The sequence below is a fragment of the Zootoca vivipara genome, chromosome 7 (genome assembly GCF_965207765.1).
Source record: "Zootoca vivipara chromosome 7, rZooViv2.hap1.1, whole genome shotgun sequence".
Classification (NCBI taxonomy): domain Eukaryota; kingdom Metazoa; phylum Chordata; class Lepidosauria; order Squamata; family Lacertidae; genus Zootoca; species Zootoca vivipara.
Genome location: NC_142590.1, coordinates 78,014,558 through 78,036,794, shown reverse-complemented (window position 1 = coordinate 78,036,794; position 22,237 = coordinate 78,014,558). Strand labels below are relative to the sequence as shown.

At 45.6% G+C, this 22,237-nt stretch overlaps 1 protein-coding gene and 1 long non-coding RNA gene across 4 annotated transcripts in view; one reads left to right on the top strand and one right to left on the bottom strand.

The window, feature by feature from the left end:
* The window catches only part of RIPOR3 (RIPOR family member 3), a 113,404-nt gene that overhangs the window by 19,850 nt on the left and 71,317 nt on the right, over positions 1–22,237 (top strand). The gene's annotated exons all lie outside the window — the stretch shown is intronic.
* Positions 2,536–19,151, bottom strand: LOC148685151 (uncharacterized). The gene is made up of 3 exons (XR_015951163.1): positions 19,052–19,151; positions 3,780–3,865; positions 2,536–2,568 (listed from the first exon to the last, which is right to left on the bottom strand). It is a non-coding gene; the product is annotated as an uncharacterized LOC148685151 (long non-coding RNA).

The following is a 22,237-nucleotide window of genomic DNA, read 5'->3' as shown; positions in this document are numbered from 1 at the left end:
ACTGAATAAAAGAGGTGACTCAGTGAAAATAAGAAGGACAAGAGCTTTTGGATAAGAATTCTAACGTTGTTATCTATATATATAAAAATGTAAAAATCGTGAAATTCCGTTTGACACTTTTCTCCGTAACCGCTTGACTGATCGTCCTGAAATTTTGACACAATGATCCAGGCCACTCCTAGAGCGTTGTTGGGGGCAAAAATCCCTCAAATCGCACACCTGCCCAGGTGCAGACCTGCTTTTCCACCAAGTCAAACAGCGCCCTCAAGTGGCGTAGTACCCTCCTCCACCCCCTCCCTTCCTGTGAAATCTAAGCCACACCCACAAACCAAATGACATCATCATCAACCAAGCAAATGGATCCACGGAGGCGGCCATTATCACCCCTAGGCTCCTGTCAGGCTGCCAGGCCTCCGCTAGGCCCGGGGGGGGGGATAACCCACAACGCACTTGGGAGCACGACAAGGGGTTTTTACTTTACCATTTAGCACCACTACCCCCCCCCAAAAAAAACCAACATTGCCAAGTGGAGGATGGGGCCTGCCTGGGGGGGGGGGTGGCACAGGCCGCAGCACAGCCTTTGATTTATGTAGGCCCCTGCACGGCAAGGGGGTTTTACTTTACAATTTAGCAAAACTACCCCCCCAAAAAAACCCCACCAAATAACCACAAGACAAAAATAAATAACATCCTTCAAAACGTCATGAGATACGCCGGTCACGGAGAGGGGGGACACACAAACAGAATAGATCATGGATCGGGACACATGGGGCAGTCAAAGGGATTAGCCACAACGTCTGACGTAGTCAAAACAAACAAACAAAAATCCTTCCAGCAGCACCTTAGTTAGTCTTTAAGGTGCTGCTGGAAGGAATATTTTTATTTTGTTTCAGCTGAAAACAGGCCTTTTCCAGCAACAAGGTCCAATGAATAGAAGGCAGGGATACGTAATGGGTCAGAACAGGGTGGGGGGGGGAGACACAGGGATGAAACCTGCCCTCTCCACAGTATCTCGCCTCGACTTGGGGACTCTGAGGCTTAGGGGGATCTGAAGGAGGGCTATTAACCTCCATTTCACATATACTACGACTGAATGCAACCCTCTGCGTTTTTTTTTTTTTAAAAAAACAACCATGCACTTTATCTCCCCAGTCCTCAGATATTTGCAGTGCCCAATTCCAACCCCCTCGATTTACAATCCCCCACCTTCCCCTTGCCACTTCCTGGGTTTTTTATGGAACTGAACAACTCGGTTGCTTCAGAACGCACCTTCTGTTGTCAGGTCCTTGCAGGGCCAGACAGAGGCCAGGTAGATAATGTGACCCTGTTTTTAACCCTTTTGTTACTTTTTTTCATTTTACTGATTGTGAATATGCTGACCGAGGCCCCCTTTGGATTCGGAGGCCCGCACCAAGTGGCCCATATGACCCCCCTCCTTCTGTCTGGGCCTGTCTGTTGCTACAGGGCTGTGGGGCTTTGCTATTTGACCCCCCGCCCTGGTCAGGATTTTAAAAGTAGTTCTCTGGGTCCCAGGGCGCATCATCACCCCCGATCCTTAATCTAAATATATAGAAATGTTCACGATGCATGCACAGGGGTCAATGTATGGAGATACAGGGGGGAGGGGACAACAGAGGGCTCACACAAAAGTAAATACTGGGAATTGGAACCCAGAAACTGACAGTTCCTTCTCCAAACATAGCTGCCAAGTTCATGCCTGAGAAATAAGGGACTGGGCCGGACGTAGCGCTGCTGCCATTTTGAAACTGGGCGGAGCATGCTCAAAAGCTACTTTTGATGCTGCTCTGCCCTATTCCAAAATGGCCGCCACACCAGAAGTCGTGCTGCAGCCATTTTGGAACTGGGCAAAGCAGCATCAAAAGTTGCTTCTGAGCATGCTCCGCCCAGTTCCAAAATGGCCACCATGCCACAATAAACCGGGGAAAAACAAAAAATTCCATTTTTTCGGCTGGGAACAGCTGGAAAAACGGGGTTTCCCGGGGAATACGGGAGACTTGGCAGCTATGGGTGGGGGCCAATGTAGGAAGATACCAGGGGTAGGGGCCAACACTTTCCAGGAACAACAGAGGGTTCAGACAAAAGTGCATGCTGGGAAATAGAACCTAACAGTTCCTTTTCGAGGGTGGGGGCCAAGGTATGGAGATACAGGGGGAGGGGCCAACACTCCCCAGGGACAACAGAGGGAAGGGTATCCTACAGAAACACAGGGATGAGCCGGGGTGGAGGGAGGAGGGGCAGGATACGTCATGGATCGTGACAGGATGGGGGGGATCACACGAAAGAACCACAGCAACGCGTGGCCGGGTCAGCTAGTATGCGGATAAAATTAAAAAGGCAATATAATGATGTGGAACTGTGTGTGGAAAAATGGAAGAAAAAATGACACGACGAGTATAAACGGAAGTCAAGTGTGTTTATTTTTGTTTTGTGTCTTCTTCTTTTTTCTTTTTCTTCCTTTCTTCCTTTCCTTTTCCTTTTTTGTTGTTTTTTCTCTTTTTCTTTTTTCTTGAAGTCTTTTTCTTTCTGGGGTTCTTTGTGTTAGACCTGCTAAGAAAGAGACAAAGGGATAAAAGTGGAATGTCAATATCTGGACAATCTAAAATGAAGTAATATACTATTACTTAGCTGATGTTAAGCGGGTCAATCACAACGAAGAAAAGTAGTAGTGAATGTTATTCTTTTCGTATTATGGTAACTATTACTTTTGTTATTGTGAAATTCTAAATAAAGTATATTTTTAAGGAATAAAAAAAGATAAAGAAATATCTTGTCCTTGATGCATGAGAATCTTTTACGTTTACTTTGCAGTACAGTACTGTAGCCTTGCCTTTGAATGACTATGTTGGCTCCTGCTGTAGTACCTTTTTTTGATAAAATCTTGAAAGAACCCACAGTCTTCAGTTTTCTCCTTCCCCGCTGACAATATATTGTGACTAAATTTGCTTTACGGTGTTAGGCTGTGGGCACAGACAAAGTAACTCTGCCTAGGCAGTTGTCCCCACTAAATCCCTTTTAAAGAACATCTAATTTTTTCAAGCAGAAAAGAAAACAATACATAACGTAATTTTTTTTGGGGGGGGTTAACTCTGTTTATATTTGAATAATTCTCCAAAATGTGGGTATTTATTTGAAGAATCTGGTTGCTTTTTTGCAGGGGGTACTGATAACAAGATTACATTTCGGCATCACTGCTTGCTGATCAAAATAGGGTGAAAAAAGGTAAAGGACCCCTGGATGGTTAAGTCCAGTTGGACTTGACTATGGGGTTGCAGTGCTCATCTTGCTTTCAGGCCAAGGGAGCCGGCGTTTGTCCACAGACAGCTTTCCGGGTCATGTGGCCAGCATGACTAAACTGTTTCTGGCGCAACGGGACACCTAGTGGAAGCCAGAGCGCACGAAAACGCCGTTTACCTTCCCACCACAGTGGTACTTATTTAGCTACTTGCACTGGTGTGCTTTCGAACTACTAGGTTGGTAGAAGCTGGGACAGAGCAACGGGAGCTCACCCCGTAGTGCAATTTTGAACTATTTGAATAGGGTAATGGCATGATTTGGTGTCTTCCTCACCAGGAAATCGTGGGCATGATATTTCCAAGAGCCCAGAAGTGGAATGATTTACTTATCTAAGAGTTTTCTTGCTTGCCGGTGTAAAGGCAGAAAAGGGAAAAGGCTCAGTGGTAGTGTGGAAAGTCTTTTATCTGGTCCCTGGCACCCCAAATTAAAATACTTCAGGCACAAGGACTGGGGGGAAACCTTACCTGAGGCCACAGTCTAGTCAGGCCAGTATGCTGATTCATTCTAAGACAGTATCATATGCTTTTATCATGCCATTGGTGGAATGGACCTGGAATGCAAACAGGAGGCCATTAAATTATACATTCTTACATTGTAAGAAATGTGCATGCTAGAGATCCGTTTAACCTCACTTGGCCCTTATAACTAGATGTTGGGACCTTCCCAGAAGCACTTAACTGCCCACTGTTGGTCTACAGTTCTTGTCTAGAATGACCTTGGTCTGATCCAGCAAGTCATTTCCTGAGATCTTGTGAACTTGGCAAGAGAGTAAGCCACTCGCTTAAGGAATTGTTTCTTAAATGCTGGTGTTGGCTTCGGAACAACGAGAGTTCAGAACAATGCAGCCAAGAGCCTCCCTTCAGTTTCTAAACACACATTAAGGCAACCATCATTAATGGGCACGCCTTCCTCAAGAACAGGAAGGGGTCAGGGGCCTTACGCCTCTCCGTGAGCTGTAGGCTGTTGTCCCTCAGGCCAAGGCCAGATCTACTTAGCAGCTTTCCTTCTGAGCTGAAGCAAGTCAATGCCCAGGCAGGCAAGCATCCTGCACTACAGCCCTCCATTTGAAAGAGTCCTCTGCTTGAAAGGCTACCCAGTCTTTTTCTCAATGGTTTGAGTGGGAATCTTAGCCACCCCCCTGCACCTCCTTAGGGCTAAGTTGTTAGAGGACAGATGTCAACTGTGTGTGAGACTAAATCCAACAGTGGACAGGAACTAGAGCAAAAAATAGGCAGAGTCACACCTTCTCTCTCTCTCTCTCTTATAGCCACATCTGTTCTATCTTTTCCTTTCTATCATTCTCTTTCTCTCTTTCTCTCTCTGTTTCTGCCAATCTCTCTTTCTTTTGGCTGCCGTCTTCACTTCTTATCTGCTGGGAGAGCAACAGGTTTGCTCTGAACCGAACTGATCCTTTGCAGAGGGTGTTTGAAATTAGGAAAAAGGGCTGCACAAGATTTGTCCAAGGGCCACATAAAATCAAATTAGCCCGAGGAATGCAGAATTGCCCGCCTGCGGTGCAAGGGAACACAGCATGAAAACCACCACACTTAAGACATGCTACCCGGAATCTGGTAGCGATCAAAATTATGGTCTCAACCAAACTGAATTGTGTAATAAATGGACCAGCCCTTCTCCCTTTTGTGACGCATGGAGAGGATAGCTTTCTGGATTAATTTTGAGAGATTCAACACACCTCTTTTCAGTCTGCCTACTGGTTTGGACCACACCCCTAACAATAATAGAGCTTTTGAAAAGCGGAAAGAAACAAAATACCAAAGAGATTATTGTCTTGAGAATATATTTGATTGCAGTGTGAGTCCTTACACTTGACTCCCAGACCATGGGCGTAGCCAAGGGGGGCCAGGGAGGGGCAGCTGCCCCCCCCAAATCAATAAAATTCAATAAAAATACATAGCAAACTGAGATTCTGCCCTTCCATAACAAAAGGCCTGCCCCCATAACAAAAATCCTGGCTGTGCCTATGTCCCACACTTAGCAGGCTTGAGTTGTGTGGGTCTTCCCTTTGTGCATATTAAGTTCTGACTCTCTCCCCCCCCCCCCCCGCCGCCCCTGAGTTTTAAAGCTGAACCCGTGTCCATTTTGACCTTTGTCACTGGAGGTGCTTGGATGCAAATGGGCCCTTCGATGTGCAGATGTAGGATAACACAGTGGGGAGGCATTTGGCGGGAAGAAAAACATGGGAAAAACACAAGAACAGAGACTCGCCTGAAACTGGCACTGAAGTGGGAAGTTCATTTTTGTGGAGTGGAAGTCACGAGAAGCCCAAGATGTTTCAATTTAAAATCTTCCTCAAGGGCGGCAGAGGCTGTGATGTTCTTCAAAGAGACGTCTCTTGGGATCCTTCCACAAGAATAAACTTGGTGCCTTTCCATAAGAACTTTCCGATTCAGTATGGGCCTAAGGATTGCCTTACTTTTCGTGTCAGCTGCAAACAAGCAGTGGCTCTGATCGAGAGAAAGACTCTTGACTAGAGGGGCCAGCTTCTCCAGACGATTGGGGAGAGGCCCATGTGCCATCGCACGACGTCCTATGAACATTTGGGGGAGCCCCAGCCACCTCTAAAAAATATTCGGCGGCCTGAAACTGCCTTTAGGAGTCAGCGCCTACTCCTGCATCGTAGGGCATTGGGCTAGCTCAGTGTTTCTCAACCTTGGGTCCCCAGCTGTTGCTGGACTACAATTCCCATCATCCCTAGCTAGCAAGACCAGTAGTCAAGAATGATGGGAGATGTAGGTCCAACAACAGCTGGGGACCCAAGGTTGAGAAACACTGGGGTCCCTTCCAGCTCTACAGGTATCTGATGCTAAAGACGCCTGCTTCTTGGGAGAAAAGCGATGACAAACCTAGACAGCATCTTAAAAAGCAGAGACATCACCTTGCCGACAAAGGTCCTTATAGTTAAAGTTATGGTTTTCCCAGTAGTGATGGTGAGAGCTGGACGAGAAAGAAGGCTGATCGCCAAAAATTGATGCTTTTGAATTATGGTGCTGGAGGAGACTCTTGAGAATCCCATGGACTGCAAGAAGATCAAACCTATCCATTCTGAAGGAAATCAGCCCTGAGTGCTCACTGGAAGGACAGATTGTGAAGCTGAGGCTCCAATACTTTGGCCACCTCATGAGAAGAGAAGACTCCCTGGAAAATACCCTGATGCTGGGAAAGATGGAGGGCACAAGGAGAAGGGGACGACAGAGGACGAGATGGTTGGACAGTGTTCTCAAAGCTACGAACATGAGTCTGACCAAACTGCGGGAGGCAGTGGAAGACAGGAGTGCCTGGCATGCTCTGGTCCATGGGGTCACAAAGAGTCGGACACGACTAAACGACTAAACAACAACAATGTCCTTGACCAACAAGCTACTGCGCATGATGGTGATACAGGAAAATAGGAAGCTTCCTTATAAAGTCAGAACCTGGGACCTTCAGCACACAAAGCAGATGCTGTGTCACTGAACTAATAACACACCTACGATCTTCCTGGTTTGTGGTCCTGGATTGTGGTTGGGGACGAGCAGTTCTTGTTGAAAGATGGACTTGTTGAAAGATGCCCTTGGCACACTTTTGCAGTGGTGGTGGGGAAGGCATTCACTACATAGCATGTATTTGATTTGATTTCCATATCTGCTGTTGGTTGATCTGGGTGCAAAGAACCTGCTTCAGTTGCTGCATGCCCAGACTCAAGAGCAGTAATAGTAACCGTGCAGGCAAAAGTCAAGGTAACTGTGGAAAAGAATCTGACCCAGTCAAGGAGATTTACGCGTAGATTTTCCTTATGGAAAATCCAGAGTGGTTTAACAATCAGGGAACTCTGGACATCGTAACTCTGTGTGGGGAATAGCAGACTCTTTAAAACTCTCAACATCCTTAACAAACAACAGTTCTCAGGTGTCACAGTCCGGTCAGCGGGCGGTTGAAGCCCTGACTAGGGACGTCAGGACCAGAGGCAAGATGGTGATGTAGAAGCAGGAACAGGTGCAGGGCTGAGGGTCCAGCAGCAGGCAGTCGCAGGGTCAAGGAGCAAGGCAGAGGCGAAGGTCTGGGAGTCGAGAAGCAAGGCGTCGGCAAGGCAAAGGTCCAAGGGTCGAGGAGCAAGGCGTCTGCAGGGCAAAGTCCAAGGGTCGAGGATCAAGGCATCGGCAGGCGAGGGTCCAAGGAGCAAGGCATTGGCAAGGCAAGGGTCCAAGGAACAAGGCGTCGGCAAGGCAAGGCAAGGGTCCTAGGGTCGAGGATCAAGGCGTCGGCAAGGCAAGGGTTCAAGGAGCAACAGGCAACCAGGCAGGGATAGCGTTGCTGTGGCAAAGAGCTGAAGGGAAATGCTGAGCTTTTATCCCTCCCAGCTCCTGCCACCAGGTGCAGTGAGGTATCAAGTGGCTTCACCTGAGTGACCACTCCTTGCTTCTCCAGCACAAGCTGAGGCAGGCCCCAGTCCTGCAAAGCACTACAGGCCCCAGAGCCTGACTCCTGCCCATACTCCTGACATCAGGATTATTTGGGGTAACTGTTAAATGGTATGGGGCTGTTTTAACTGTAGGGTGAGGGTGTGGCCTTGTACCACTTTAACAGTCATGGCTTCCCCCAAAGAATCCTGGGAACCGTAGTTTGTTAAAGGCCCTGAGAGTTGTAAGGAGGCCTCTATTCCCCTCCTAGAGCCAAGGTTCCTTGGGAAGACAGGCTGACTCTTAAACCACTCTGGGAATTGTAGTTTTGGGAGAGGAATAGGAGTCTCCTAACAACTCTCAGCACCTTTAAAAAACTACGGCTCCCAGAACACTTTGGGGGGGGGGAAGTGGTATAATATTGCTTTGAATGTATAGTGCAGATGGGAGCATGCTTAGGAGCTACTAGTACTAATGGCTGTGTCTGGGCAGGTTGAGCAGCTGCCACGCCCACCAAAAGGCTCTGCGTGGAACTCTCTGCACAGTGCTCCAGAGTTACTTTAATTTATGGCCCTTTCCCTCGAGCCATCCCTTGTGTTTACATTTTTCCCTTTAAATGGTGTCATGCATAATTTGTTCTCATAAATAAAGAAGAGAGCAGTGCTCCTCTGAATTTATTATCTATTTTTGCAGCATGCCTCCTGCCAGCTTTTTATGATTATTTAAAGACACTGATAAGTGCATACTCTCACAAATGCTATAACTGTAGACTTTTGATCCCATTCCTACCTGCAGAAAAAATAAGACCCCATAAAAATTTACAGTGCAAACCTCTGCTCAGTCCTATTGAGTCCAGTGGGGCTTATTTTTGGGTGAGTATAGAATTATAGCCATAAAGTAAAATTCTAACCATGTTTACTCAGGAGTGAATCCTACTGAATTCAGCGAGGCTTATTTTCTGTTAAATGGGGTTAGGATTGCAGCTTTAATTTCATTCTCTTAATTTATTATGACTATATTAAATTTATCCTGTCACATGATGATTTTTAGAAATATAAAGCATCTTCTCTAACCGTCAAGCCAGCCGATTCAGAATCTACTAACTTGATCCCCTCCAATTCAACATTAAAGTGTTCTTGTTTCGTTTAAAGGAAACCCAGCACATTTCAAGCATTTCTAATCAATGATCTGATATTCATATGACTAGAGTTTAATAAACTGATTTGCATGTTGTGAGATCTCAGTGAAGTGCGCATCTTTAATATTGCCATATGCACTAAAATCCAGGTATTCCGTATTATTCTGTATTATTCCAAGTCCTTATTCAGATCCAGAGGAGGTGAAAACCCCAAACAACCAATGAGAACTAAGTATATCTCGTAGCCATATAATGCTGAGTGTCATTTAGGTGGGACTGTAAAACAGAAGACCCAGAAGGCAGGGGAAGAGGAGAAACGAAACGAAGTATTCTGTGCCTGGAACCCCGAATGTTTGAGCATGTCAGGCTGCAACATTATGTTGCAGGCCCCACTTGCAAATCCATTTGTGACCACATTTCCACACACATTCCAATATTGGGTGGGTGTTACCCTAGTTTCTGATATAAGTGCTTATTTTACCCTGTAATAGTATGGGAGGGAAGGAGAATGAACAGTACAGGCACGTATTTCTTGAGGCTCAGGTTGAGCTGGGAGACCTGGTCGTCATCAATATTATTCCACCATTCTCCATCCATGTGGCTTGTTTTTAAAGAGCTAAAGTGCTATTGGACTCTCTGGTTCCTGTGCTGTGAGGGAGCAGATGATATTTCTCGCCATGATCTAACTAAGCCCATAGTAGAAGTAGAAGAAGAGAGCAGGTCAGTAAATATTTTTCTTCCTTCCTTTTTTCTTTTTAAAATGAAACCTTGGAAGTAGGAAAAACCCTGATGTATCTTTCCTATAGAAGGCCATAACTAATGTGTTTTTCCATCATTCAAGCCAAATCGTGATTACAGTATAGAAGTCTTGCTCCTCCTCCCTCCGAAGCCATGGCAAAACTCCCAGGGCACTTGCTAGGATCAGGATTGGGCCGGAGAAGCAGGAATGGTGCCATTTCTACCATTATCTTAGCAGCAGCAATTTCCCCCTTCCATTACGGGAGGCACAAGTGGTCAAATCAAAGCATGGCTAAATGTGCAATCGCAGGAGCTGTGTTGATTCTGGGTAAACCTAAGTCAGTGGTATGGAACCTGCGGCTCTGTGGATGTTGTTGGACAACAACTGTGTTCAGCACCAGCCAGCGTGGATTGTAGTCAGGAGTGTGCAGTGTGTTTGGGGACAGTCACGCTCACCTGACCTGGCCTGAGAGGGGGAGGATTGAGGTGGCGGGGAGGTTGGCGCAGTGCAAATACACCAGCAGGAGCATCTCTTTGCCTCCGCCGATGTGCTTGCACCTCACCCACCTCCTTGCTTCTCCACCTGCTGGTAAGCAACAGCAACTCAGCCGTCAGGAGGTCAGTTGCGTGCTGCCCTCTTGTAACACCATCTGCTACTTGTTGTAGTCCAGCAACTTCTAGAGGGCACCAGGTTGGGGAAGACAGCTCCAGGACAACCACAGCACCTCTGCTAAATGTCAGGTGCTGGACTTTGCACAGCTCCACACAGCTCACATTCTTAGTGCATCCAACTGACCTAGGAGGCATTTTGGGACAGGGCCTTTTCAGTGGTGGTGCCAATCTCGTGCCATTCTCTCTCCAAGGAGGCTCACTTTTTGTCCTTCCCCCACTTTCTGCCTTCACTTCTTTTTAACTGCTGCTGCTCCACTGGTCGTTTTATTACGATTTGCTTTGCTCTGGTTTTATTGTTGTTTGCATTGTGTTGTAAACCGTCATTGGGTTAACGGGTGGCGTCTATATCTAAATATACCAAATAAATCAATTAATTTGTGTCAATTGCCCCTGGAGAGAGGGTTAATAGCAAGGAGAATGTCTCGAGAGCTGCATGCAGCCTGAAAGATGTACATATATTTCCTGGCCTTGTTCTTTCCTAAGGCTTCTCCCCCTCCCTCGATAGTTTCCTGAAAGTATGCCCTTACTTTTAAAGGGCTTATTAGCATTCAGCCAAATGCAGTTCTGGTTCCTGCCAAGACTGAGCAGACTGTCCAGCCAGATTTTGCTGCATTCCAGAATCTGCGATTCAGGCATTTGAATTTGTCATCAGATTGAAATGGAAACCAGCGGAGGCAACAGCGGGCTCTCTCTGAGCTCATAAATCAGACTGCTCCGGTGAGTGGCTTGTTCTGGGCCTTTGGACTGAGTGGAAAGAAAACCTTGCAGGAGTGCACTGAAGCACCTCGTCTAGGTCTTCTGAACAGTGACAAGATCTCAGTTTGCTATTGACCAGAGTGGAGCTCAAGGAGAGTGTGGAACAGCCCTCCAGATTGTGACATGCGGCTGATCTTGTGAATGTGCAGACAATGACATACCTGTAGACCGAGGGGGAATGCATGTAGCTTGGTGGGAGATCACAGGCTTAGCAGGCGCAAGGTCACGAGTTCCATTCCTAGCATCTCCAGGTAGGGCTGGGGAAACACTTGTGCCTTAAATCCCAGAGTGCTGCTGAAAATAATACTGAGCTGCTGCTGGATGGACCCATTGGCCAAACTTGGCAGAAAACAGCTTTCGTTGTAAAATTGTAGAATTGGAAGGGACTCGTCTAGTCCAAACCCCTGCAATGCAGGAATCTCAACTAAATCCTACGTGACAGATGGCCACACCTTGACTGGAGGACTGGAGGGAAGCAAGGAAAGTAGCTAGTGGACACCAGTGGAGACTGGTGCCCACTGGAACTGGTAGGGCAGAAGATAGAGAGGGCTGGTGAGGCAGAGGGTAGAGAGTAATTGGTGAAGCAGGCAGTTCACAACATAAAATTGCAATACACAAAGCACAAAATACACAACGAAAACAAAGGCAATCCAATCATCTCCCCCCCCCCAACACATTTAAAAGGGCATCGGATATCAGCCAGCCCAAGGCCAGGTTCAAGAGGAATGTTTTCACCTGGCACCTAAAGGTGTATAATGAAGGCACCAGCTATTTCAGGTTTGGTCCCCATTCTCCTCCCTGCAAACTTCTACAAAGGCAAGAGATGGAGGAGGAGGAAGATGATGGCAAGAGCCGCCTTTGGGCGATACGTATGGAAGACGGCAGGCAGTCTAGGGGCTGGAGAGGGCAGGCTGAGATAAGCCAGTACCCCATTCATCCTGGTTGACCAGCCTCTACTGCTTGAAAATAACCTACGTATCAGGAATGGATTCAAGTGGATGACCCTGTAAAATAACGCTTTGGTGCTTAGCCTGGAATCGGGCGTAAAAGGAAACACAGAAGAACACAGAAGAACATTGCTACAACATCAATAGCCCTTACAGACCAAGAAACCCCTTCCTCGAATCCTCATCTCCCTCTTGTCCCAATGTCCAAACTCCCTGGATTTTTATTATTATTGCAAAATGTTTAAACTCTGAAATATTCAAGGAAGTAATACGGAAGGAAGGGATCAGTGTATCTGGAGAAGCTGGCTTGGCTACAAGGGTTAGCCCGAAGGTACATGAACTGACTGCTCCAGTTTTTGGTCTCAGCCTTCGAAGCTCTGGGAGAAGCCAGCTAATTAATTTTCACATCCAGCCACCACTGGAGGCTGCTTCATTGCTTGTGGTTTGTGGATTTGCTGGCACCGAGACTGCTCTGCCTCAGGAACACTGTTTCCTAAGGATCTTCAGAGCAATCTTGTAAATTTCCTTGTTCAGCAAGGATGTTATTTATACCCTAATCCAGCTGTGGTACACACAGGGCTCCTGCATGCTCAGGGATTCCTCTCATCCATCAATGGGCTTTGCAGATCTGTATGTGAGACAGAAGGAACTCAGAGAGCCTGTGCAAAGTTTTGTGCAAGCTTCTGCCAGTCTTTGGATTGCAATGCCCAAGACAGTGACAGAGCCAAATATGCGTGGAAACCGCACATGTATATGAGCCTGCGGCAAGCTCTGCCAAGAATGTTGGCAATATTAATTTTAAGAGTATAAATTTCCTTGCAACCAAGAATGCACATGAAAGAATTTAGAAGGCTTGAATCCACGCATTGTAGATTTGTAGAATGCACACGGCTCTGGTTATATATAACTTCTTAGCTGTGCTGCAGCTTGGTTTGCTGAGTGCTGGGTGATGGTTTAATTGAATTTTGTGGGTGAGCCATAGACTTTCAGTCTAGGGTCTGGGGTTTTTTTTACAGTGTTTTTTTTAATAAAAAATATGCATGCTTTCTATTTTGCTAATCAGTTTTTGATGTGCGTTTTCTATTGTTTGCTGTTTCCCTCTGTATTGAAGGCACAAACCCTTTATGGGCTGAAAACCTGGACAAGTTGTCTAACTTGTTTTGTGGGTGGGCAAGTTGCTAGATGGATGTTGGGTTCTTAATTTGTCCCAGTGGGCAAGAGGGTGGTGACCAAACAAGACTCAAGAGGCCATACTCTTGTTTGAAAAGATTTATTTAAAATGCATCAGCAGAAGACCAGTGAATGCATTTCAGTTTGTAAAAAAAAGATATAAGCAGAATAATAAAAGAGGAAGCAACAGCACATTGTACGCAAATGAATCTTGGGAAATGCCAAATAAAAAGTGACTATTGCATGCATAGTGTACACTGTGCCTTTTAGTTTAAGAGAAGAACGTAGCTACCCATTGAAAGCCAAATTCCAGGAAGCAGCCTCCTTAGGTGCATGTTACTACATATCAACCAGGTGTCCAAGAAACAGAATACAGGAAAATCCAACAGAAAATTAGTAAAAATCAAATAAAATAATAAACCTAATCTGAGAACTAAAGTACAGTAATCTGTTTTCAAAGCTGTCCATAGACTGAAGCTCAGGAAAAAAACACAACTAGTTTGTGTGTAAAATCTCAAGGAATAGTTCTGATACAAGGGTAAAATCCTCCCAAAACAAGGAACAAAAATTAAATCAGTGCTGCACAGCTCAATATCTGGAAAACTCAGCACAGGAACGCCTAACCCAGTGGAAAATTATTACAAGCAGATTATTAAAAACAGAGTTTTTTTCTCTGTGTGTTCCAAGCAAGATATATCTTACAGCACAAAAAGACATAAGAAAAAAACTGCTTGCATAAAAATGAGATGAAGCTAAGTTGGTAGTCCAGAGAAGAAACAAAAAAGTTCTCTCTCTTCCCCAATATCCCAAAACCCCTTTCCTGCTTGCCGAATGGTTCCTTTAATGTTGTGGTGCAAATGCAGTGGCAGAAGGGCAGGATTGTTTCAACCAGTGCCATTTGCACTGTACCAACCCTCCCCTGCCTCGCCCCACCCAGTAAGCAAAAGCAGCTCACCTGCTGGTTGGCTAGCATAGTGCCTCTGCTTCACCTGGTAAGCTGCTTCTCTCTGCCTATACACACACACACAACATCAGTAGCAGTGCATAGCATAGTGCATGATTTATTAGGATCAGCAGACAATTCTACAGTGGTGAGCTTGCAAAGGATGTTGCAAAAGTTAGTGTGTTGCACTTGGCTGTGGAAACCTGGGTTCACCTCCCTGACCAGCCACAAAGTTCACTGAGGCTGCGTCTACACAGCTATAAAAAAAAAAAAAAACGCTCTGAGAACGTTATGAAAAAACAACAACGTTTTAAAGCTCACAATGGAAAATTTCACAGAGTTCCGGTTTCAGCTCTACAGCACCATCTAGTGCCACAGAGTTAGAATGCATTTATAACTTCTTTTAAAAAAACAATGTAGCTGAGTCCTTAAGTATGTGAGCCTAGGCTTCTTACAAAGTGGGGTGCCCTGCACCCATGCATACCACCCTGGGCTGTGGTGCTCTGGCAGATGATGACATTGCTTCTGTTCTGTTCAAAAAGTTCCTTATTCGTAGAATTGTAGAGTTGGAATTTGGAAGGGACCCTGAGGATCATCTAGTCCAACCCTCTGCAATGCAGGAATAGGCAGCTGTCCCATACAGGGATCAAACCTGGCACCTTGGTGTTACCAGCACCACGCTCTAACCAACTGAGCTATCCAGGCCCTTTCTTCAATGGTTCCCCATTCATTCCCAAGGGTATGTGGTGCCTATGACAAGCAGAACCATCTGATTCCTGTTTGGTCCCCATCCTCTTCCCTGGTATGCTGTGCTAAGATGAAGGAGGAAGGAGGCTGACACCCCCCCTGTACTGGTTGCAAGTAAGAAGGCAGGCAATTGGGGGGCAACTGTGATTGGTGGGGCAGTTTGCCAATTGCTCTAGTGGACCAGCCTCCGCTGCCTGCGTTCCTCCTCTGCTGCGCTGTCCTTTGTGAGCGTGTCTTTCTGTGTGTATTCTACAGCTGCCAGACTTACAGTTAATAATCCTCCTGCGTTTCACATGAGGCGCACTGTTATTTCTGTCTCCTTAATTTGATCTGTCTCCTGGACATCCTAGAAATGTAACTCCCCAGCTGTAAAATTTAAAATCCTTACATGATGGCTAAAGAGGATGAGGGTGTAGTCAAAGCCTTTCGAGAAGACAAAAGCCAAGATTTTTTTAATATATATATATTTTTTTAAAGCACTGTATTAGCATGTATCCAGTTTAAACAGTGCAAGATTCCGTGGTGGTGGCGTTAAGGTGGAGAGGACAGACTTTCTGTTGGAGAATAGCTTGTTTGCTGCTTAAAATAATAAGAATAGCAACGGGGCAGAGAGGTTTTCCGCAACCAGGGAGGCAAAACGCACAGCCTAGAAAAAGGGACTCACAAAATATCAGGGCATTGCCATGGGAGAGATGGGCAGTACTGCAGATGTTCGCCGTTCTTTCCTTAATTTTGAAAGGGAAATTCTCCCATTCGTGAGCTTTATAGTTGTTAGGGTTGCCAGACTCAATAGAGGACATGACTTTTGTGCCTTTAATTGCCCTGCTCTCTTTTGAGTCTGGAAACCTTAAAGAGAAACAAGCAGACGCTTTGTTTAATTTCCATGCAAAGGGTCTGCTGGTTTCTCTTTAAGGTTTCCAGACTCAAAAGAGAGCAGGGCAATGAAAGGCACAGAAGTCCTGTCCTCTATTGAGTCTGGCAACCCTAATAGTTGTGGACATTCTTGTTTCCAAGGAAGTCCTCCCAAACTGCTGTGAAATAAAATAAGAGTGTTTAAATGTCCATTTTGTGTTGTTGTGGCAGGGGAGTAGGAGTGTGTCTCTTGCCCTCAGTGGTGTCAAAGGCCTAGCCTGTTTCCCTGGAAAATGCACACATGGTCTGTCTCCAGGTGACGATAGAAAAGTCTTCATTACAGTCTTGGTCCCTAAATTTTGTTTTAATTTGTTGGAAGCCACTCAGGGTGGCTGGGGCAACCCAGTCAGATGGGTGGCATATAAATAATAAGCTATTCTTCTTATTCTTATTATTAGCCAGAAGGTGACAAAGATGCTCAACAATCACGTCCCACAAAGCACCCCAAACTGCAATGAATGTGCTAATTGGGATTAGAAGGGCTAAAAAAACCCCCCCAAAAATCCCCAAGTGATTGAAATTCTGCAGTTTCTGTGCTGGGAAAACATGATTTCCTCACAACTGAAGCAATCTGGGGGAAGAAACCCAGACCCCTCACAACCAATGAGTAACAGCTGCACTTTTTTTATTGTGCAGTAAAACAATCCTCTTGTTTAACATATGGTTGAGGATGTGTTGATTCTGACTTTCTGTAATTGTCTGCATTGGTGATCCGCAGGCCAGGCATCAGAAATACAAATTCCTGGGAATCTTGACTACTCATATTTTAAAAGCCACAAGTTTCTAGTCTCTATGATTCCAAGCTAAAACCGTGCAAATGGGTGTGAGATGCTACATGGTTGAAAATGGTGTGTTTACTTTGGATAAAAGTACATGTGTGTTGTTTAGCTGGTATTTTAAGGGCCATGGATAGTGCCCCAGAGACAGGGTGACTGTACACCCTACTATTATTTATTTGAAGGGTTGTTCAGTCCATGTGTGGTTTAAAGGTAAAGAATCCTAAGGAGGTATTGCAGGAGGGGATCCTTCAATAGTGAAGGTAAAGGTATAGGACCCGTGGACAGTTAAGTCCAGTCAAAGGTGACTATAGGGTTGCAGAGCTCATCTTGCTTTCAGGCCGAGGGAGTCGGCATTTGTCCACAGACAGCTTTCCGGGCAGGGCCGTCTTAAGCACCTTTGGCACCCTGGCGCCGTGGTGCGACGGATCCCTCCGGCGCCCTCTGGCGACCCCCCACTGCCCCGTTTTCCAGCGCGGCGGGCAGGTGGGCTCAGCACACGCGCTGCTGCGTGGCGGAGCGGCAGGCGGGGGCAGCTGCGTGGCGCCCCCCCTGGCGGGTGGGCACCGTGGCGCCCTGCGCCACCCAGATTGACCGTAGGGCCGGCCCTGTTTCCGGGTCATGTGGCCAGCATGACTAAACCACTTCTGGTGCAATGGGACACCGTGACAGAAGCCAGAGTGTATGGAAACGGCATTTACCTTCCTGCCTATTTATCTAAACAAAAAATAAATAAAAAATTCCTTCCAGTAGCACCTTAGAGACCAACTAAGTTTGTCATTGGTATGAGCTTCCGTGTGCATGCACACTTGCCCCTCTTCTTTGGTATCTGAAGAAGTGTGCATGCACACGAAAGCTCATACCAATGACAAACTTAGTTGGTCTCTAAGGTGCTACTGGAAGGAAATTTTTATTTATTTTTGTTTCGACTACATCAGACCAACACGGCTACCTACCTGTAACTAGTCATATTTATCTATTCATACTGGCATGCTTTCGAACTGCTAGATTGGCAGGAGCTGGGACAGAGCAAAGGGAGCTCACTCCGTAGCGGGGATTCGAACCTCCGATCTTCTGATCGGCAAGCCCAAGAGGCTCAGTGGTTTAGTCCCTAATAGTGAACACCTGGAGAGCAGACTGAGCAGGCACCCAGGCCAACTGGCCACAGCTTTTCCCATTATGGTGGTCTTTCTATTTAAATTACGGCAGTCTCTAAATTTACATTTATACATATCTATTAGCATTTGTAAATATTATCCACATCTATGTCCTCTTTCTCTCCCTTGTTTGGTGATGCGTTTCCTCCTTTTTGATGATGTGTAATGCTCTCCCCCACAGGAGACAGAATTTCTTCTATCTGTCCTAACCACATCAGCCCTGACCAAAAAGCCTAATTTCAGTGCAAACCCAAACCTTAGGTTCAAAATACATGATGCTAACCAACACATTTCCTGGAAGTCTGCTTGCTTAACTTGTACAGATGAGTATGCATAGAGGATGGCGAATCCCATGATTAAGAATTTGGGTTTGTCCAGTTTGGTGACCAGTGTACATTGGTGCGGTGCAAACCCGCACTTACATTTTCGGTACCTGGTTAATACAAGTACAGTGGTACCTTGGTTCTCGAACTTAATCCATTCCGGGAGTCTGTTCGACTCCCAAAACCATTCGAAAACCAAGGCGTGGCTTCCGATTGGCTGCAGGAGGTTCCCACTCAAGCGGAAGCCGTGTCGTACGTTCGGCTTCCGAAAAACGTTTGCAAACCAGAACACTTACTTCCAGGTTTGCAGTGTTCGGGAGCCAATTTGCTCAACAACTAAACCATCCAAGAACCAAGGTAACACTGTAATATAGTAATGCAGTCCATGGCCAGCCAACAAGCATATTTCTTTCCATGACTTGATGGCTGCTGATAAATTGGATGCTTCACACTGTGGAGTTGCGTAACCGTGCCATTCGCTTATTTGTAACAGAAGGCTGTTAAAGCATCTTGCGGAATGCCAGCACAGTGGTTTCCAAGCTTTTTAGGCTGTCTGTATTTAATACACTGTGTCTTTCTCTCCCAGGGAGCCTGGTTTCCATATGCCCTTAGGGCCTAGGGCTGAACTACATGTTACATGCAATTATGTGCAAGTTTCCCCAGATGGCATTTTCCCTCTAAGAAAAGCAGGGTGGAGAGGGAATGATGTAAAGGGAAGAAGCCGTGGGGGGAAGAGATGCCTAGACCTTTCTCCACCTGCCTCTTCTCTCCCCTCCCCCTAATTATATTTTATTATGTTTCAACATTTTAAACATTTGCAATCAAAACACAATTTCGTCTTTTCTCTTATTTTTATCAATTTCCCACCCCGTCTTCCATGGAGTTATTGTCTCTCCCCTTCTGCCACACCCTATCTTCTATCTATTAAATCATAACCACAGCATTATAATCTAATTACTTCTGTTGCTCGTAACTCAAATCCTGCTTGCGAGTCCTTTGTACTATAATATTTCTTTAACTAGTCCCGAAAAAGGCTTCCATTCTTCCATGAAACACCCACCATTAGATCCTCTTAATTTTGCTGTTAATTTTGCCAGTTCTGCATAGTCCATTACCATACCTATCTTTTCTTCTTTGCTTGTTTGTCACCCTTGTTGAGCTAAGAATGACAAGTCGGGCAGGGCATAAGGAAAACAAAGGTATCGAGAGTTAACCGCTTTGGCAAACTGTGACAGCATTGCTCATCATGACCTCATTTTCTTTTCTCAAGTGGTGCTCTCAAGCGCCCAAGCTAAAGAGAGGTACCAATATCATACTCATAGTGGTCGTATAGCATGTGGGGCTGGGAGGAATTTAGATAGGAAAACGGTACTGCAGGTAAATGGTTAACCTCCCTCTCCGCGTCCTGCACCGCTTTCTCCAATCAAGAAAGAGCCCATATTTTGTATGCCATCTCTTTTGCCCGTATGATGTAAAACTGGAGTGGAGAGTCTCAGACCCTGTGGCCCTCTGTAGTCTCTCTATACGGCCCTTGGAGCTTTCCACAAGGCATACCCCCTCTCTACAGGCCCTGCTTTCAACCTTGAGTGTTTTAGTCTGGCTGGATTGTGTCCTTGTACTCGAATATTTCTTACTTGTCTTGCTTGAGATTGCTGTGTGTTCAAAGCTTAAATTCACATTAATTGATCTACCCGCATTTTCTTTGATTTCGGTCAAATTGGCCTCTGGAAGCTTGTCCAGAAGGGAATGCGGCCCTCCTGCTGAAAAAGAATCCTCATCTCTTGGGGGGATTATCTATCATCTATCTATCTATCTATCTATCTATCTATCTATCTATCTATCTATCTATCTATATCTATCTATCTAATCCCCATCTCCTGATGTAAAAAGGATGCCATGTGCACCCTTGGGGAGACCACTGGTAAGAAGACCTCTGTTCCTTCTGATGACTCTTGCTTACTGACAAGCCCACAGCTGTTCACAGTTTTGCAGCGTTGCCACTTTAAAGGAATAAAGGCCAGTGCCAGTGGGGCAGCCAGCCTTTCAGATTTAGGGAAAAGATTACGGAAAAGATTTCCAAAGTCCTCCTCATTGACCTTGGAGCACAGCACTTTGGAAAATCCCATCTGAGTCTATGCCAGCCCTTGAGGGAGTGAAAACATAGCCCCAACAAAACAAATTAAAAATAGATGTTTTGCAAACTTTGGGCCATGATTCACTCACTCACTCACTCACTCACTCACTCACTCACAGGAGATAATACTATTATGTGTTTCCATTTCTGTGTTAAGAAATTCCAGGGGGTGCAGAGCTCAGCGGGTTTGGTCTTCTTTGGGTTGAGTTTCCTGGAGGCTTCTGGCATTTTGCAATATTTGCATTTATTGACAAATATACTGGAGCTGGAGGAGACTCTTGAGAGTCCCATGGACTGCAAGAAGATCAAACCTATCCATTCTGAAGGAAATCAGCCCTGAGTGCTCACTGGAAGGACACATCCTGAAGCTGAGGCTCCAATACTTTGGCCACCTCATGAGAAGAGAAGACTCCCTGGAAAAGACCCTGATGTTGGGAAAGATGGAGGGCACAAGCAGAAGGGGATGACAGAGGACTAGATGGTTGGACAGTGTTCTCGAAGCTACGAACATGAGTTTGACCAAACTGCGGGAGGCAGTGGAAGACAGGAGTGCCTGGCGTGCTCTGGTCCAGGGGGTCACGAAGAGTCGGACATGACTAGACGACTAAACAACAACACAAATATACAGGTTGTACACAGGTGAATGGACTAATGGTCTGACTCAGTAGAAGGCAGCTTCTTATGTCCAGGAAATATCCCAGGGAAACATTTGGGAATGTGTGCTTTAATGCACCCCCACACCCTCAGACATTTTGCTCTGTGGGACAGTTTCTGAGGCTCTGCCTCAAATCAGATTAGGAATTTAAACATTACTAGAACTTGTGTTTATTTTGCAACAGACACATATACATTACAGTGAATGTCAGAAATTTGGTGGCTTATCAGCATTGACATGGGAATGCACACAATCCCAGAGAAGTATTGCCTGAAAACTCAAGAGATTCACTGGTGAACATTAGCAGTCGCCTAATATGACTGCCCACATTCCCTTATCTGTGTTCCAGATTTGAGGACACCCACACTTGTATATCTCTTTCCAGGTATTCACAAAACTCATCCACCATCGTTGGCATTCACATGGCATGTACTTAATGCTGGACATTTACCGTAACCGATAGTTGATGCTCGCATGGAAATAAAAATGAAACAAAACACCACTATTCAAGGAACCTCCATAAGGAGTTTTGTGGTGCCAAGGTTTTTATATAATGGGCATCTCAGCTTCTAAAGCATATATAAGTAAATGCAATTTAATTATAGCACCAACGGCATCATTACAGTGCCAGCAATTGGATCATCTTACAGATAGAGGATGCTGATTCTTAATATCATAGTTTTGAAATGTTTGCATAGCAAACTATCTTGTTAGGATGACACTGCTACCGAGGTCAATGGTCTCTCTGAAAAAATGCCTGGGAGCAGAGGTTAAATGCAGAGTTTATTTTCCCAGTAGATTTAACACTGCGGTGAAAGTTAAGAGCTGAAACTTAATTAGCCCTGGTATTTAAGTACTTTGATAGTAACAGCGACCCGGTTCTGATGTTTTTGCACAACAGCAATGTCCTTGCCGTTTCCCTAACATTTTATAAGCTTTAACCCTTACCATGCTGTTGTGAGAAGCCCCTGGGCAAAATCTGCCAGGAGCTCAAGACGTATGCATTTTTAATGTGGCCCAAGGTTAACACGCAAATGCACATGTGCCTATGTGTCTCGGAGAGAGAGGGGGAGAGATAGGAAGTCTACCTGTTCCCCCCTGGCGATGCCTGCTGTGGTTGATGGCTGCAATCCAGGGAGGGGTTGTTATAAACTCTTAGGGACCAGTGGAATCAATGAGACGTAATCAGGCATAACTTTGCTGCTTCCATGCCCAGGATGAAGGCAGCCCTCAAGCAGTTCCTGTTCTGCCCAGGTCAGTCCTGGACATCTGGCAACCCTGCACAGAGGTAGTTTACTGAACTTAAGTAAATATTATTTGAGCCCATAACGAAAAGAAAAACATCACCTAAAATGGTTTTAGGAGGGAGAAAGAAAAAGCTAATGAGTCATTTTTTCCTTGCAAAACTTTTGAACTGGCAGAGCCCAGAACCAACCAGTCAAAGGGGCAGTGTTAAA